This window comes from Sebastes fasciatus, chromosome 11, assembly GCF_043250625.1.
Source record: "Sebastes fasciatus isolate fSebFas1 chromosome 11, fSebFas1.pri, whole genome shotgun sequence".
Classification (NCBI taxonomy): domain Eukaryota; kingdom Metazoa; phylum Chordata; class Actinopteri; order Perciformes; family Sebastidae; genus Sebastes; species Sebastes fasciatus.
Window position 1 is genome coordinate 31,111,143 of NC_133805.1, and position 16,198 is coordinate 31,127,340.

Here is a 16,198-nt window from a genome sequence, read left to right on the forward strand (position 1 = left end):
CCTTTTCCCCATTGGGTGCAAAAAACAAAATCTGTGTTCACTTACTATCAAATACAAATGAGAATTTTGAATATCAGTACTTCAAATCAGTTCATTTAACTGTCGACATCACAGGACCAAACTATATAGTGAATCAATGGTCAATATAGACCCTGTTCAATGGTCTCGGCCCATTACTGTCAGGCTGTTCATGATATATGTTGTTCTGTACATCTCAACGATGTCAACCAGAAGACAAATCCCCAAACATTTGTTGTACGATCAAAGTGATACAGATTGCGGTTCATCGTCCCACTCAGGAGGACAAAGAGGCCATTTTTCATTCCTGTGTGAGAGGAAGAAGAAAACGGCCTTACTGGAATCTGTCTGTGTCTTGTGCAGTTCAAAGTCTTGTAAACTAATAATCCATCACTCTGACCTTGAGGGCATAAACAGCATCACTGATGTGTTACATGGATACAGAGTGAGTAATGGCACGGAGCAGCGAGTGACCTTTAACACCCGGGCCGACAATATGGACAAGTAGAAATATGGATCCTTGTGAATATGGATGTGATCAGATTACATATAAAACCCAGTGAGATGGAGCTGTGACCTCATTGGTTCACTGATAGATAGGGTTTAATATGGTGTAACATGGTGAATATAATTATGATGACAAATGTGATTATATGTAAAAACAGTGTGGGTGGTGTTATAGATGGTTTTAATCTGTGATGCCACCAAGATAAATTCATTCATATTTTCTGTGCGCGGTGAATTAATCATTCTGACTGTAACTCTCCATCAGCGCACGGTGCAGCACATGATAAATATGGATATAATTACAAATCTGCAAATATAAACACAGTATAGGTGGTGATTATGATAAAGTACGGACAGTAAACTACGTACAAACTCCCCTACAGCATCAAGATTCATGATCACAAGCACAGGTAGGGAAACAGCACAATTAATTACATTATATTACATCGCTATCTTTAGATGGAAGGGAAATAAGCAAGAGAACAGGACAACACATTAATGACACATTCATACAAATTAGTGGTGTTTAAGTGAGATCAGAGTTAAGGGTGTTTCCTTCACAGCAACTCCAATCCACTGTTTTATTTTACAAGGCAGTGATATTTAAGTTATTGATCCAGACTGAATTTTGTCTGGTTCAAATGTTTTAAAGGGCCAATGTGTAGGATTTGGCCAACCAGATCTCAGGCGTATAAACAGTACGACATTTACACCTGTCATGATAAAAAAATGTTAGGCTTTTCGTGTCATTTGTACGCCACGGGCTTAACGTTGTGAAATGGCTTTTTGTGTGCTATTTAACATGTTACCATGAAATGGTCACGGTTATGTTTAGGCAACAAAACCACTTAGTTAGGTTTAGGAAAAACATCATGTTTGGGCTTAAAATAAGTACGTAACCTAAGTAAAATACATGTGTAAACAATGTAACATACAAACAGAAAACACGTCACAAACGTCACAAATGTAACTTTAAAATAACTCAACAACACTTTGGGACACGAACACTGGTCTCCTGGTTGAAAGTTCTGTTTGTTGGACCGATCCACCTCCCCTGTAAGAAGTCTGTCTCACTTTTTATCTCTAGCTCTGAGACATAGCATATTTACGCATTTACATCAGTACAAGCTACATGGCATGACACGCCAAAAGCAACAAAGGCGTTGTCAGTGCACGCAAGAGGACTTCCAAATGTGTATGTCCTCTTGCGTGCACTAAGCAGGAGGCATCTATTGGTGAGGTTGTAGGTTGAAGCCAAATGAAACTTCACCCATGATCGTGTAGGAGGACTACGGTGGCCGATGGGAAAATGCGAGAAAGTGAATGTCCCTATCTAGAGCCAGTGTTTGGTTTGTCTGTTCTGGGCTACGTAGAAACATGGCGGCCGGCTCCGTGAAGAGGACCCGCTCCCTATGTAGATATAAACGGCTCATTCTAAGGTAACGAAAACACAATGATTCTTATTAATATTATATTCCATTTATGCCAATAGATCCCTCTAAATGCTACACACTGGCTCTTTAAGTAAATAACAAATTTCAACGTCTAGTTCAGTGCCCGTTCGGAGTGCATGCCCGTCCGGAACAGGCCGATTGCTCGGTCCCCAGAAGTTCTGCTAGCAGTGTTGTCGAGAACCGCGGTATGGCTGCTTCTAACCCGCCAAGTGTGAAGTGGATTGGATGAATGATTCTCGAGATATGCGAAGTGCAGTCATACATACATACACAGACAGACAGAGAATACATCTTTTATAGATAGATGATGCTGCTATAGCGCCACCTATTGGCCAAATGGCACCAAATTTGGATGACGTTGTAGCAGAAAGGGGGAAAAGAGGAAAAACACAGAATAGCCCTTTTCCACCGTGACAGGAAAAGAAGGAGGAGAAACTGAGGAGATAAATGAGACACACCTGTGAGCTTGGGGGAAGGGGAAATCAGTTCAATCAACTAAAGCAGCATGGAGGAGAACAGAGAGGAGTGAGAGTGGATAAAGGAGGAACTAATCGCGGCTGAATTCAGTTTCTGGATATCTTTGTAACTAAAGCAAAACAGTGACATATATGAAGTTAAACTGAGCAGCAAAGGAGCCAAAACCGGCTGAAATTCAATGAACTGGCTCGGACAACAAGGCACTGTTGGAGGTGTGCGGATCTCTGGAGCTGGTGGTTAACTGGATTCTTGTTCAGCTCAGACCTGTTGGGACGCTACTGAGGTGTCCTTGCCTTTGTTGGGCCATTAAGAGAAGTTTTTACTCTCTCCAGGCTTCTCCCTCTTTTTCTCCAAACCCCCCCCCCCCCCCACCCCACACACACCTAAACCCTCACACCTTGAAACTGAACTGGACTAAACGGAACTGAACTGCCTTCATTCAGACCCTCTCTCACACACACACACACACACACACACACACACACACACACACACAGACACGCACACACAGTTTTTAATGGCCTGTAATAAGTGTATAGTAACTTATTGTTATGTTTACCAGTAAGCTGTTATAACATTGCTGATAATACAGATTATTATTTTCCCACTCGTGTAGAAAGACTCACTAATCGTGAGGTGCAGCCTGCTGTATGGCCAAAGCAGTCTGGTCCACTTATTCAGGCTCACAGCTTTGGTTCTGTTAGCTTCGTTATCGGTGGTGATGCACACTGATGACGGCTTCTTTTAGGTTCCATGGCATGAGAGCATCCTTTAAACCTTTAAACCGCGATTATATCGCTCGTGTGATCATACGGGAAGAGGTGGTTTGAAGGCAATTACTCTTCAACTCCCAGTTGTCGATGTAATGTACAGTGATACTCAGGAATGGCTCACACGTTCTGCTGGACGTTCAGATCGGTAGTTGTGGAGAAGTGGGTCACCTCTGTTAGCTGGTTGGCCAACTTTTCTCTCACTGAAATGTAGAACTCCGGTAGAGCTTTCTCCGCAAAAAAATTTGCGACCAGGCAGTTTATATTTTGGATCAGGTATCTTAATGAGTCTTTTGAATCCGGGCTTTTCAACTATGCTAACCGGAACCCTGTCTTTTGTGATGTAGTAGTTTGCAGCGGCCATGATTTCTTTCCATTTTGCACTTTTTTTGTCATATGGGATTGCTTTGGAAAGCGAGGAAGCCAGAGTAATTTGCTTCTGGGCTGGTTCTGGTTGCTTTGGTCGTGTTCTCGCTACCGTACTCACTTTGCCGCTTCAGTTCTTTCAGTTTCTCCGGGTTCCTTCTCTCTCCGCTGCGTCCCCCCAAACACAAAAACACGCCGGCCGCATACGTCACACACTCGCCCAGGAGAACGGTCTGGATGGAGGCGGAGTCTGTGACGTATGTGTGTGTGTCTGAGAGGGAGCTGTAGAAGAGAGGGAGAGAAGGAAAGGCCAAAGTGAGTCTCATCCCGGCTTAAAAACATTACATGACAATTTGTAGTCAATGTTCTCGATATAGTCATTTTATACACCGCGCGTGGGACACTACATCGACTATATTCGGTGTATCGCCCACCCCTACTCTAATCTTTGAAAATCAGACTTCATGGGAACACCAGTTATTGCTCCAACTAAGTGAGATAATATCTTAATTTAACAAAATAACCCCACATAATGAGCCGTTGCTGCACACAGTGTGCTCATGTTTACAGACTCAGCTTGTCGGTGAAGCTTTCCACTGAATGATACCAAAAGGACGAGAAGGGGAAATAGATTAAGATTGGTGATCTCAGCTTCCTCTGGACGGAGCGTTTAATCACAGTTGTTTTCTTTCCCTCTCTTGAGCTTCAATTTGTCACTCTGTATGTGGAGAGAATTCCTCACTAATATCCACGAGTCGTGAATTTCAATTAGGGAGTCGGGGTTAAGGTGTAGGTCACGGTATGTGCTTCTCATTGCTGCAGCCAAACTGTGATATGGGCTGTTTTCTGGTTTCTACTTATTGATAAAACGATTCACCATCTGGCCTGGTGCAGCATTAAACACGCTCTGTATTTTCCTACAAGTCAAGTCAATTTCATTTGTACTGCCTTTAATCAAGGGTGCAGTCTCACAGGGCTTCAACAACGCCTACATTATGAAAGATTAAATGAAAACAAGGAGAGCTAAAACCAAACTCTGCCCTGCGGGGAAATTAAATGTCAGCTCCAACTCAGCTCTGCTATGTGTGAACAAACAAATAAATACAGAAAACCCATCTTAGGTTCAATAAATCTATTTGGAAAATACATTATGCATGTTCCTTTTAGCAGACATTTAACTGGCTTTAAATTGTGGATGGGAAACATTTCTCTTGCCTTGTCGTCGGGTGAATACATTGCCCTTTTAAAGCTGCTGGGACGACACTAATGATTCCTGCAACACTTGACCATAATCTACTTTACTCTGCTGTGGATTTGACACATAAATCCCACTGTTACAACAGAAAAAAAAAACGTGTTTACCTCAGAGAATTGTGGTCATATTTACAGAGTTTATTTCCTGTGCAGCTCGGCTTAATAAAACTGTTTTCCGAGCGTCTTATCAGGCACCAAAACACACAACAGATGTCACGGTAATGCCGTCTATCCACACCCTGCCGGCCTACTGTCAAAGCATCTTTGTACCTCTGCCTGTCACCTGGATTACAGGTTTACTGAAGCTAAATTGAACAATATCCGCGGCTGTTTCTGCTGTTGCTGCTGCGAGTGTCATGTGTGACGTGGTGAAACCTTTCTAATCTAAATTTGTGTGCAAAAAAAGTGAAATAAAAGACAAAGTTGAAGAGAGGCAGACTGACGATGACTGGAAATATAGCAGCAAATTGAAGATGGAAAAGAGAAAGAGAGAAACAGTCATTTGAGAGGGAATGAGATGGAGGGCCCCCCCGCTGAGCAGAAAATAGCTTACCATCTCTGTGTGTGAGATAACAACAAATAGGAGGCTTCTGTTAATGTCAGCCTGTAGTTGTGTGTAATGGGGAGGTGCGCTTTAGCTCGCTGAATGACAGACTTTACCTGGATAAAGCTTCATACAATCGACTATAATGGAGCAGCTAAGGTGATACCTGGAGGGAAATGGAAGCTTCCTACAGGGATAATTATATATGATTGAAAGCACGGGCAATTTTCATAACCATCTAAAGAACTTGAGTTGGGTGCGTTGCACATCGCCTCGAGTCCAAGTCATTTAGGGGGAACATGAGAAATTTGACAATTGAACATCTGGAGGCCTCTTTTCTGAATTACATTCCATTATAATCGAGCTGAGGGAGCTGATGATTTAAAGGAATGGAGGCTGCAAACAAGGAAAATGGTGCTTCTTACAGCAAAGCGGTGCTTTCTCTAAGCTGAAAGGTTTGTTTCATGTACTCTTACATTTCTCTTTCTGAAAAGGGTAAGAAAGCTATCTTTTTTTATTTTTTTAAATTAACAAAAAAAATGTTCTGTAGCCAAGCCTAATATAGAACTGCAACGTTGAAAATATGCTAATTTTTATGTTAATGTAATTTTAATGTTTGACAGAAAAAGTAACATATGTTTGTACAACGGCTGTCAATCGATTGAAATAGTTAATCGCAATTAATTGCAAATTAATCGAACATTTTTTATTTGTTCAAAATGTGCCTATCTGGAGGTCAGAGGTCAAGGGACCCCTTCGAAAATGACCATGACAGTTTTTCCTCGCCAAAATGGGTTAGGGTTAGGATTCTTTAGGTTTTCTAGTTTCATATGATACCAGTATCTTCACTCTAGCTTTAAAACTGAGTCCGCAAGTTGCGTTAAAGAAATTAGTGTCGTTAAAACAAATTTGCGTTAACATGTTATTATGAATGAATTAATGAATGAAAGACTTTATTTCGAACATAAAATAAATAAAAACAGATACAAAATAATAACAAACAAAACAAAAGTAATAGTGTCCGAAAAGGAGTAGGTAGAAGTAAAACTTATATTTCCCTACCCCTTTCTCACTTCTCTATTAACTCATATATCATAGAATGATAGAATGATAATATAATATATAAACTATCCCAGATTTATTTATATCCCAAATGAAATATATGAAAAGCATCCCAAGTTTATTTACAACCCACAAATCCATCCGGAGTTAAAAAGTATATAACCAACCCTTAACACAACCCTTATCACAACTCTTCCTCAACCATATACCTCCCAAAAATATATTTTTTGCATAGCTTTTTTAATTAATTTATATTTGTGCTACCCTTCAACCCATCACCCAACCCATTCCACAAATCCACCCCACAGACTGAAATACATACTCTTCTTTGTTGTACGAACACAATGCTTTTTAAAATTCATTTTTCCTCTTAAATTATAACCCCCCTACCTGTCACAATTTTTTTTTGAATATCGCCCAGAAGTGAATTATGTCTTGCTTTGAACATAATTATTGCGGTTTTAAATTTGACCAAATCCATGAATTTCAATGCATGTGACTTTAAAAACAGTGTTTTGGTGTGTTCCCTATATCCCACATTATTTACTATCCTGATTCCTCTCTTCTGTAGTATGCATAATGGTTGTAAGTTACTTTTATAAGTGTTACCCCAAACTTCCACACATTAATTCAGATAAGGTGATACAAGTGAAGAATACAGAATGTGCAGTGATTTATGCTCCAGTATGTGTCTTGTATTCCCTAAAACTGCTACGCTCTTTGCCAGCTTTGTTCTTACATTATTTATCTGAGGTTTCCAGCAGATTTTGTGGTCCAGTGTTATACCCAGAATGTATTTACATATACTCTTTCAATATTCACATCATCTATTATCATTTGTATGTCTATTTTTTGGTTTCCAAATAACATAAATTAAGTTTTGTCCAAATTTAATGACAATTTATTTCTGTCAAACCACCGTTGCAATTTTCTGATTTCTGTTGTAGCCAACCTCCAAAAGCTGCTGCAGATTTTCCCCAGAACAAAAAATATTTGTGTCATCCGCAAATAAAACTAAATTCAGTGTCCTTGATACCCTACCTATGTCATTTATATACATAATAAACAGTTTTGGACCCAATACTGACCCCTGTGGGACCCCACAAGTAATACCTGAGCATGTTGATTTGTAATCCCCTATTTGCACGTGCTGCTGCCTGTTTCCTATATAACTTCTCAACCAGTTCAGCACTACCCCTCTTATACCATACCTTTCCATTTTATTGAATAATATATCATGATCAATGGTGTCAAGTGCTGGTGGGGCTGGAGCCGATCGCAGCTGACATTGGGTGAAGGCGTTGTACACCCTGGACAGGTTGCCAGACTATTACAGGGCTGTCTGACGGCAAGATAAAGCGGTGAAAATAATCTAACCAAAAATATTCCGTGGAACCCCCCACGGCACAAGAAAGAGAGGCCGGCCCAAGGCTGTTGGCTACACATGTGTCTAACACTGGTCAGGTTAACTGACTCTTCTCAAACTACAGCTGCTGAAGACAAGATCATTTGTTGTGTATGTTTGTTATTTTCTTGCTGACTAACCATTGTTTACACATATCTTCTGTTTTAACCCTGACTGCACCAGATGTGGTTTTTCATGCCATTAACCGTTAACCAGCTCTAGCAGCTCTCAGTGTTTGTCAGACTTTGTTAGAAATGTACGGAGCCCCCCTTGACCCCTAGGAGAGTAGTAACTCATTCCCTCAAGTTAGTAACTCGTTCCCTCAAGTTAGTAACTCGTTGCCTCAAGTTAGTAACTTGTTCCGTAAAGTTAGTATCTCGTTCCCTCAAGTTAGTAACTTGTTCCCTCAAGTTAGTAACTCGTTCCCTCAAATTACTAATTCGAGGGCACGAGTTACTTCATAGAGCACTTCCTTCAATCATTCCTGACAGTCAAGTCATTAACTTCGGTAAAGTTGGAAAGATATTGACAGATTCAAACTTCCCGGATCAATAACTCATAACCGAAACGTTGTTAAAACACAAATGACGGCTTTTTCTAACCGTAGTAAGGTAGACAACAAGCTACAACCTCATTTTAATCAAAACAGGCCATCCCCCAAGTTGGACACATAGCATTGGTCTCTATGTGCAGCCGGCTGTGAGACGAGTGGTGAGCAACGCCGAAAAGAGATGTTACAACAATATTCAACTTCACTGTTATACAGTGTAGTACCACCAAAATGACTTCACACACCAATGGTCTCCTCATAGTTGTACTACAACACTTAGTTTGGAAAAATATGCTTTTGTATAATTTTGGTGAATTGTTATTGGGAGAAATATTCAATAACTTCAGTGTTATAAAGTGTAGTGCTAACAGACTGTCTGCACACATCAATGGTCTCTTCCTGGTTATACTACAATTGGTTTAGTTTACACGGAAGTTTGCCCTATACAATGGTCTTCATGGCAAAAAAAATTCAAAATAAGTATTGTAGCATAACTAGGAAGAGACCATTAATGGGTGGAGACATTTTGGTGGCACAACATTTTATAACAGTGAAGTTATTGAATATATTTCCCAATAAAAATTTCACCAAAATTATACAAAATCACAGTTTTCCAAAATAAGGGTTGCAGTATAACATACAGGAAACCATTGATTTGTGAGGTGATTTTGGTGGTACTACACTGCATAATACTGAAGTTATTGAATATTTTTCCCATTAAAAAAATCACCAAAATTATGCAAAAGCCTATTTTTCCAAACTACGTATTGTAGTATAATCAGGACCATTGATGTGTGAAGTAATTGTGGTGGTACTACACTGTACTGCTATCTTTATAGCATCTCTTTTCAATGTCTGAATGAAATGTGAAAGGTTTAACAGAATTTTCCAACATGCCAATCTTAGGGAATTTTCTGCATGGCGCCACATCGATGTCTGTCAACCGTCTCCGATTGAGATAATCTTCGAAGGGATTGAAGAGGGTGGATGGAAGATTCAGGAAGGAAGACAGACAGAAGGTAAAAGGCAATGAAAAGTAAGAGACAGATACATTTTTGTTTAAACAAAGCAGAAAGTGTCTGGTTCTGCAGAGGATATTTATCCGATTGCTCAACAGCCTCACAGCTTCGGTTTAAGAGCACCTTGACTCTTCTTACTAGGAGATAACAACGGTCTAATCTCTAATGGAAAAATAACCTGGAGAAACAGAGCTAATCTGTGACAGAGAAATAATAGCAGCGCAGGACAACTTTTAAACATGGCTGCCTGCAGACGACGTGCACTTTTAAAGGATTATCCTCACACTTGTCGCTTTCTCTCTCCAAAAACATTTCCAGCTTCTCTCTATCTGTCTCCACACAGAGTCAGTGTTCGTCCTGATACATATCAGTTATCACGGCCGAGCCACCTCACAGCTGCCCTGTCCAATAATTAATAGATTTTCTAAAAACGTTTTTCAGTTTCACCTCTGCACGCTCTTATCGGGCAGGTGGAGAGCCGTGAGGAAGAGGAAGAGGCTGCAGGCCTTCAACGGGGCAGAATCCAGACGACCTCGACTATTAATTACAATCTTTAGTCTCCAAACAACCTGCCGGCTTTAAACCCCTCTGATGAGCGGGTAAAGACTTAAATCTGATAGAGAGTAAAGACATAGATCATTTGGAGTCGGTGCTCTGTTGATTAAATCTTCAGCACACCTCATGTGTGAACTGATGTTCACAGCGTGGCTCTGTTTGTTTACATGTCTACATTTCTCTAACAGTTCAAATAACATATTTTTACATTCAGGAGCAAAGCAGGATGTATGACGTCGCTATACCGTTGAAAAAAACGTACAACGTAACTGTGATATTCCCATTTATATTTCAGCCAGGAATCTTTGTCACATGTGTTTTAGACTGTATATAAGAAGTGGACAAGTCACCGTGACGTCACCCATTGGTTTGTGGACTACGGTTTTGAAGCCTTGAGTTCGGCATTTTGGCCACTCCTGCACAAGATCATGATTATAATGAAAGCACAAACTGAATGAAAAATTGTCAAAAACTACAACACATTCTCATCCCAACTCGTCACATACTGACGCTTTGTCTGACCCCTCGGCGTCACTTTTCAGTCGCAGTAAACACGTGCTTAACTTTGTGAATTAAACAAAAGCACTTGCTTAGGTTCAGGCAATAAAACCACTATGGTTAGGTTTAGGGGAAAAAAAACGACATGGTTGGGCTTAAAACTACTACACACTGCACTGCACAGTGAAAATGCCACTGAACGTTGTGGCAGTTGGGGACGTGAACAATTAGCTGATTGTAAAGTGACACACGGGACACGAACAACGGCGCTCAACGGTGCCTTGTGTGTTGGTATCTAACGCCGACGGCCGTGACAAAGCATCTGTATTTGACGCCCTGGGTATGAGAATGGGCTGAGATCTACATCTAATATATAAATTTTGATTTTGTTGACTAATCTAAGCTCAAAGATGTACCGCATCTCACAGTAAAGGTGACATGCGGTTGAAACTGAGCCACATTTACAGATACGATTGATTTAGAAAATGACGAATTGGGCCTTTCAGACGAGTCTTCTCCTCTAATATTGTAAGGGAAAAAAGAAAACACGTTGTTGAATGTTAATTGATTGTAATGAGCTGTTCAGTCGAGGCGTCTGTGTCAAATGTCTTCTCAATCTTCTCAATTAACAAGCCCACACATGAATGAAATGAAGAGTGTTCATCCACCAGATGAATGAAGGAGAAGAGGAGGAGAATGATAGTGGACTCTCCTGCATGCTGTAGGTGGGCTGATAATTAGCGGGACAAACGCTGCCATCTAATTACACATCTGATTGAATTCAAACTCCACACTGAGAAACATCTCCACAGCCGCTCAGATTATACACTGTAGGTGGGCGGATAATTACCAGCAGAGAGAAGAGATCTTTTCCCTCCAGCAGAGCGCCACGACAAAACATGGAGGGTTTCACGTGGAAGCAGAGAGAAACTCTTCTGTTACTCTACTGCTGCTGTGTAACAAGATGAGATCCTCTAATATCTTCATATCTCTCCAGATAACAGCCAACAGGAGGTTGTCATGAACTAAAATCAGCTCTACTACGTGCTCTCTATGAGCTTTAGCACCGTGACATTTACAAAACAGCAGTGGGAGCAGCTTGAGTCCAGAAGGGAAACAAATCTAGAGGTAGTCGGCCAACACTTCAAGTAGAGTCATCTGACACTGAAGCCTGCAATCCATGAGCACTTAAAGGGAATGTATGTAACTTTTGACACCTACAAACGTGTTTTAATTGGTTTTATTTGCCAATGTGTGAACAGGTTGTAACCTGACCAAAAAAACGAGACCTTCTGTGACTTTCTGGGTTTCCTCTACCAGCCTGTAGACTGCTTTCAATGTGAAGAACGCAGGCCTGTTTTTCCGGGAAAATCCAACGGATGTGACGTCATGCGCTCTCGCTAATGCCTTTACTCTCTTCAGCTCCTCTACAGGGCTAACGGTGTGCAACCATAGCTAACGTTTGGTTAGGAATGGAGTCCGCCAACGCAGAGTCATAGTTAACCTCTAATGGCTCAGACACACCAAGCCGACGGTCAGACAGTTTTGGGCCGTCGGTTAGCGTCCATCAGCCTAATTTTTTTCGGTGTGTCCCGCACTGTCGGCTCTAGTCTGCCCATGTCAGTGTTTTTTCTGCCGATTCAGCTTGTTGAATTGGCACCGGCACCCGTCGGTGAGAGAAATCACTCTGATTGGCTGTTCAGCTTAAACGAATCAGTGCACGAGAAGAGAAATGGAAGTGAGGAAAGCAAGCCGACAAGTAAATTCAAGAGGCCACACACAGAAGGCTCTTCTCATTTTTCATCTTCATCTCATCTGATCATTTCAACACATAGATATATTCACAACTACATGGCCATCTGGAATGAAGCTAAGTGGTGAGTGAGAGTAGTGTAAATGGTAAATGGACTTGCATTAATATAGCGCTTTTCTAGTCTTCCGACCACTCAAAGCGCTTTACACTACATGTCAGCACACACACATTCATACACTGATGGCAGAGGCTGCTAAGGTGACAACCTGCCCATCAGGATCTAATCTAAATACTCATTCACACACCGATGGCTATGCCTTCAGGAGCAATTTGGGGTTAAGTGTCTTGCTCAAGGACACATCAACATGTGACCGGAGCAGCCGGGGATCGAACCATCGACCTTCCGATTGATGGATGACCTGCTCTACCCTCTGAGCCACAGCCGCCCAAAGTGTGAAAATGGTTGTCAAACACCGCTCTGTTTCATGTACGTGTCATAGCAACAGCTTGAATATCTGTCGTCCTCAGTCGTCTGGTTTCCCTTTTCGTAAAATGAATACAGACTACCGCTACCTGCTGGTGTGGAGAGTTATTTCATCTCACGCAGGCGCAGAATGAACGTGGTAGTTGGCCGTCGGCTGTTGTCTTTGCGATGTGTTCGAGTGCAACTTTTTGGCCAAGACAAAGGCGACTGGTGACCTTCATTGCCGCTAGTTCTCTGATGTCGGGTTGGTGTGTCTGGGCCTTTATGTGAAGTTTTTTTTATACTGTATACAGGCTTGTATCTTTGACTTTTTAAATGAAAGAAATGGATATTTTCTAAAGCAATTGTCAATCTATTGTATTGATTATTCAACCAGGAGAGTTTCTTGCTGAACTGCTCCAGCTGTGAGTCAGATGAGGAAATGAATGAGCCTGAAATAGCCAACTCTATACACAGCAGTGTTTCCAGATGTTACTCCTAAGTTTCTTCATCAAGTGGTCTTGTTTGTGTACCCAGAGGTGTGCCACCACAGGTCATTATTCAGCCCACCTACACTGAGGAGGAACACCAGAGTGATTTGACTAAATCAGCCAGAGACTTTAAAGACGGAGCTGACAGTCTCCATTAGATCATTCAATACACGCTATTGTATAGAGGAGAATCATTATCAACAGTTATATGACATCAACAGGGACACGACATGGAGCAAGATGTAAGATGTACTGAATACACAGAGGTCTGACTGGCTTCTCTGTATATGTGGGATATATTAAATAAAACCATGTCAGGAATCAATTCAGTTTTTTCATTCAGTGCCATTTAGAGCCCTGAAGACATCTGAAAATAAAGTTATGATCCAAGCGTCTAATTTAGAAATGAGAGTGTAAGCTGTTGCATCACCATAATGCAATAATATTGAAGCACCAGTGGCTGTATGCCGAGGTTTAAAACTCTTCACGGTCTCAGTGATTTTATTTGTCCCGCTAATCTCATTTCTCCTTCAAACACACTCATGAAGAAGCAGATCTTAATCTTTAAATTTGATTCAGCACATTAATATTAAATATATCACAAAGCCAGTGGTTAATGCTGAGAGTATTTAAAAACTCAGAGTTGACTCAGTCTTCTTCCCTTTACAGAGTGAATAAAGAGGATCTTAATGCATGAATTATCTTAATTCTATGAATTTAAGACACAGTGTTTATAAAGGAAACCTTTGAACGTACAGCGACGAGTGAGCAGTTGTCAGTCAGTAGAAATCCTTTGGTTTCTTGTTTCCTCTGCTGCTGATGAGACGCTCAACTTCCTCCTGCAGGATAAACAAAACCATCATCTGCATAATGTGATGGATGGAAGTAAAAGTTGTGGATTAAAAATTTTACTTTAAGGGCGTTTTCATATTAGGTACCATTGATCCGTGCCATGCCCGAGTATGATTCCCCCGCTGCTCAGCTTTCACATTAGTAAAGTTGGACTTGTGTCATCATCCACGTGTATTTGTTTATATTGAGATCAGCTGTTCTAGTGGTGGAGCATCGTAAAACACTTCATTCAAACTGGACAGAATCAAAATAAAACTCACAAATACTGTCGTCGTTAGTCTTTCCAACAATTACCAACTCTGGTTTGGTCGAAATAAATTCTTATTTTACCGAGTCTGATCTGAAAATATGCCAGCTGTTTCTGCCACTGTCTCTCTGTTTGCCAATTGAGCAGCTGAGTGGCTCTAGTTCTTCAGAGGCAGACCATTAAACTAGCTAAATAAAATAGCAAACATCACTCAACCCCAATGCCTATTATTGTTTTTATTTTTAGGAACATCTCGCCCGGGATGAGAGGATGAGATCGGCGCATGCTGCGCGCAGATACAGATTTCAGAGGAGACCGGCGGCGTTGAAAACAGAATCCCATTTCACAACTACTCGCTGACTGCTAACGTTACTCGAGTACACATGATCCGTACTCCAGACCACCTTTTAAAGTGGACTAGAGTACGGATCGATGAACCGTGCCCGAGTACAATACGGTGCGTTCACACTAATCAAACAAACTGGACTTTGGGGTCAAGTGTACTCAGATCCGGGCCTGGTTTCCTAATGATGATAAGTGGTAATTGCAGGTCTGTATGAGATCCACACAGTGCCGCCTTTTCCAGGGAATGTCGCCACAGACACCCAGTTCATATTAATGCAAATGCAAGGGCTTTCTTCAGTGGGCCATAGGCTCACTCACCATTGTGTTACCTCATTTGGCGATAGACAGTGACTTTGATATTTATTTAAATGAAAATCTTTGAGATTATTACTTTAAGTACAAGTATATACTTAAAGTATATACGTACTAGCATCAAGATTAACTTAAAGTGGAAGTACTCATTATGCAGAATAAATGAAAAGGAGTAAAAAGTATAATATTTGCCTAGCCCTAGCCCACAAACTGTGAAATAAGACAACCCAGTCAGTTTTTTGTGGGCTGTCTAGATCAGAAAACATGTGATTCAACAAGCCATTCAGATGTGAATCCCCTTCCTATGTCACATGCAGAACTCATTAGAATATACCACCCACAGCTTGAGAACTACCTTTGCAAAGGTGAACCATATTTTCTCACAGCCAATCAGATCAGACTGGACTTTTTCAGGAGAAGGGCTTAAAGAGACATAAAACGGAGCGTTTCAGATAGAAAGTGAATACAGGTATATTCAGACAGACAGTATGAGAAAAATAATTTAAACATTAAAGCATGTGTTCTAGCTGAAACCCAAAATGGAAGTATGAATCTGAAAATGAGCACATGTCCACTTTAAGTATTTGAGTAAACTTTGAGGTACTTTCCACCATTGTTATTTACAAATTATCATTGAGACAGAATTTTTTTCATATATATCGGCCATTGTGGTAATCGAGGCTAACTGCAGTTGACAGAAAAAACTCACCTCAAGGTCCATTTAGTAGCTGTTCTGGAGCTTTCAATCATACCTTCATCAGCAGATGGAGGTTGCCAATTGTCAGGTGTGTTTTCATTGAGGACTGCAGAGATGAAAATACAGAATTCACTTTATTTTGAATGAAAACATCAGTACAGTATTTGTTTTCTTGGAATCATCCTAGCTTTGTTTAGTCGCGATAACAACAGTTAGATTCCTGTATATCTGTGTTATCTGCTGATGTCATGTAAACATAACTGTTTGTACATGCAGAGTCTTGCACATTCTTATCTAAGGATCATAACAACAGTTTGGGGTTGCGATCACAACAAAACACTTCCTGCTTCAGCTGCTCTCATCAACATGCACAGATGTGTTCGGCTACAACCAAACTCACGCCTCCGTCATCTGAACAGCCACTAATACAGCTGGAAGCAGCAGTAATTACAGCTGTTTACACCGCTGAGAAGAAGCAGAGGTGAATAATTGAGGGCTTTAAATGGTAAACATGCCAAGAGGAAGACGGAAGCGAAGCTGAGTGAATCTACAGTAATGA

The 16,198-nt window shown here is 40.9% G+C and overlaps 1 long non-coding RNA gene across 1 annotated transcript; it reads right to left on the bottom strand.

Moving 5' to 3' along the window:
- Positions 1–3,451: 3,451 nt before the first annotated feature.
- LOC141776296 (uncharacterized) lies at positions 3,452–15,744 on the bottom strand. Its single transcript, XR_012595734.1, has 4 exons — positions 15,695–15,744; positions 14,125–14,237; positions 13,943–14,025; positions 3,452–3,874 (listed from the first exon to the last, which is right to left on the bottom strand). It is a non-coding gene; the product is annotated as an uncharacterized LOC141776296 (long non-coding RNA).
- Between the last annotated feature and the right edge of the window lie 454 nt (positions 15,745–16,198).